Source organism: Colobus angolensis, unplaced genomic scaffold (genome assembly GCF_000951035.1).
Source record: "Colobus angolensis palliatus isolate OR3802 unplaced genomic scaffold, Cang.pa_1.0 Scaffold219, whole genome shotgun sequence".
Taxonomy (NCBI): domain Eukaryota; kingdom Metazoa; phylum Chordata; class Mammalia; order Primates; family Cercopithecidae; genus Colobus; species Colobus angolensis.
In genome coordinates, this window is record NW_012115366.1 from 652,557 (window position 1) to 655,847 (window position 3,291).

The window sequence follows — 3,291 nt, forward strand, 5'->3', positions numbered from 1 at the left end:
AAAAAAAAAAAAAAAAAATTAAAGAAAAAGAAAAATTCACAGCATTCAGTTCAGAATGCAGCTGTGACTTGTTTTCTGTGTCTTCATTTTCTCTATTTCAGTTGACTACCACCATCCATTTAGAACTCCAGAATTATATAAAAGCATGACACAGTTCTAAGGGGAGTAAATGGACAACTACATTCCTAAAGTTTTCTTTTTTAAATGTATTATATAAAACCTTTTTTATCTACTGTTGATTTCCAGTGAAATAACCTACTTCAGGAAACAGTATTTATATTATATAGTTGTCATATTTGAGGAAAAAAAAATTTTCCATATAACTTATTCTGATTCTAAATAATCAACTGCCATGACTTTTTTTCATTGATCTTTTTGTTTTCTACCTGAGATTAATATTACTTAATAGACTTAGCTATACTTTTTTTTCAGACTTTTCTGCTAGTGAGGTTCTTCTTTTAAATTTTTTTATTATGGAAAATTTATACATCCAAAAGTAGATACTACAACATACTCCCCTATGCCTATCAGTGGGATTCAACAGTTAATAAGATTTTGCCACATTTGTTTCATTTATCCTTTTATCTTTTACCTTTCTTTGCTGAAGTTTTGTTTTTTGTTTTGCTTTTATTTATTTATTTTTTTTTGAGACGGAGTCTTGCTCTGTTGCCCAGGCTGGTGTGATCTCGGCTCACTGTAAGCCCTGCCTCCCGGGTTCACACCATCCACCTGCCTCAGCCTCCCGAGTAGCTGGGCCTGCAGGCGCCCGCCACCACACCTGGCTAATTTTTTTGTATTTTTTGTAGAAACAGAGTTTCACCGTGTTAGCCAGGATGGTCTTGATCTCCTGACCTCGTGATCCGCCCGCCTCGGCCTCCCAAAGTGCTGAGATTACAGGCGAGAGCCACTGAGCCCAGCCACCCTGGCGTACTTCTATATGGACCTCTAAAAAATAAGGACATTGTCTTAGAGAACCAGAATGCTATTCTCACACCTAATAAAATCAAGTTACTTCTTGGTTTCATCTAATAGCTAGACTTTGTTCAGCTTGCCAGATTGTCTCAAGAATATCTTTTATAGAGACGGTTTGTTCACCCTGGGATTCAGAATCCACAGATCACATTTGGTCATTTTGTCTCTTACGTCTATGGCAATTCCTCCTCCCATTTTGTTTTGTTTTGTGTAATAGACTCATTGTAGGAACTGGGTCAGTTATTCTGTGGAATTTCTCACCTTTGGGATTTGTCTGCTTCATCATGGTGTCAGTTTGTTGCTCTGTTCTGTGTGTTTCCTATAAATGGAAATTAGTTCTAGAGACTTGATTAAAATCAAATTTAAGGTTTTTGGCAAGAATAAGTTACAAGATGCGTAATACTGCATCACATCCAAAGGTTCATGGTGTCTGGCTACTCCACTTCTAGTGTTGCTAAAAGACTCCACTGATGGTTATGTCAATGTAAGTTATTTCTTCTGTGGTGGCAAAATGTTGATTTTCTTATTCTGTTATCTCTTGCACATATCAACTAGGACTGTTTGGGGTTACTCTGAAATACAGTTGGTATGAGAGACTGATGAGTAATATTATACTATTGTATACTTCATAAAAGATAATTATTTTAATCAGAGTAAAAGGAATTGAGTTAATTGAATTGAGGATTTATATTTTGTTTTAATGAGGGTTACAATGAAATTCTGAGTACTGTAGCAAAATGGAAAAGATTGCTCTTCTGTTATAACTGAGATATGTACTCCAGTACCTCTGAAAATTAACAATAGGGATATATGGAAGGCTTTTATAGACTAGAGTCAAGCAACGGAGAGGAAAGAGTATTAGATTAGCATACAAAGTCAGGGGATTACCAGGATTGCCTTGGCCTACCCCCCATTCCATAAATGCAACCAAATGTTTAATCCATTAATTCTTCATAAACTAGTGTCTCTGGCAGGATAAATGCCACTAAGTTCCTAGAGATAGGTCCTGCATCTGGAATCAAAGACGAATGATAAAGAGACTCTGCAAACATACATTATTTTTAACTTTATTTCCTTAATAAGATGCAAAGGAAAATAGTGATGATCTTTTCTAGACCTGTTTGCTTAAAATAATATTTTTAGAGAGCTAAACCTTTGATCTAGAGCTGTTTAGCTTACAAAGAATACTGTTCCCCTCCTTATCCTGTCTCTGCTAACCCCCCTCCACTTGACTGAAATTAGGAGAATTTGTTTTTTTATAATAGTCAAGAATCTTATTTGCCCATTTTTTATAATTTGTCAGAGATATCACTTAGTGATTCAAAATTCTTAATTACCCTAGGACTTATACTGTTGAGGCCGGCTAATTTGAATACAATCCGATCTTTTAGTTTCTCTTTAATTGTTTCTTTCACCCATTTTAATTTGGCTTTAAATCTTTGGGCAGAAGGAGCTTGACCAGTCAGATCTATGGGGCACATATCATCTGAACCGGCAGAAATGAAAACCACAGGACATGCTTTGCCTTGTTTATGTTTTCTAATATAATTATTTCTCTCCAGCAATTACTGGGTTTTTCACATGTGTATATCTCTAAAGTATTTTCAATGTTATTGTGAAATTGCATGTAGACTAAATAAATGAAAGTTGTATATTGTATAATTAGTGCCTAAATATTTTTAAAGGCAGAGAGAATTCTTCATTGAATATCAGTCTTTATTTCAGTTGTACTTTATGGGGGATTGTCCCTTGATCACCATTTCTGATAATACCTTTTGTTTAACTTCATGTCTTCACATTCCTATGCCGTTAAATTACTGAGTATGAAATGCTGAGTAAAGCCTTATTATTTGTCCCGCTGCATTTTACCTTAAGTCAGTTTGTTTTTATTCATCTCCCGAACTCATATATCCTGGGGAAAGTTATCTTAGTGTCAGATGAAAAGTAAACAAGTTGGTATTCTTGGCCTAGTAACCATCTCTAGACAACCTCTAATCATATTATTTGAGAAGGCCATTAAAAGTATGTGCTACCAGTTGGGCATGGTGGCTCACACCTGTAATCCCAGCAATTTGAGAGGCCGAGATGGGCAGATCACCTGAGGTCAGGAGTTCAAGACTAGCCTGACCAGCATGGAGAAACCCCGTCTCTACTAAAAATACAAAATTAGCCTGGGTTGGTGGTGCCCTGTAATCCCGGCTACTCAGGAGGCTGAGACAGGAGAATAGCTTGAACCTGGGAGATGGAGGTTGTGGTGAGCCGAGATCGCGCCATTGCACTCTAGCCTGGGCAACAAGAGCGAAACTCTGTCTCAAAAAA

The 3,291-nt window shown here is 36.6% G+C and overlaps 1 protein-coding gene across 1 annotated transcript in view; it reads left to right on the forward strand.

The window, feature by feature from the left end:
- The window catches only part of RNF24 (ring finger protein 24), a 93,257-nt gene that overhangs the window by 12,796 nt on the left and 77,170 nt on the right, over positions 1–3,291 (forward strand). The gene's annotated exons all lie outside the window — the stretch shown is intronic.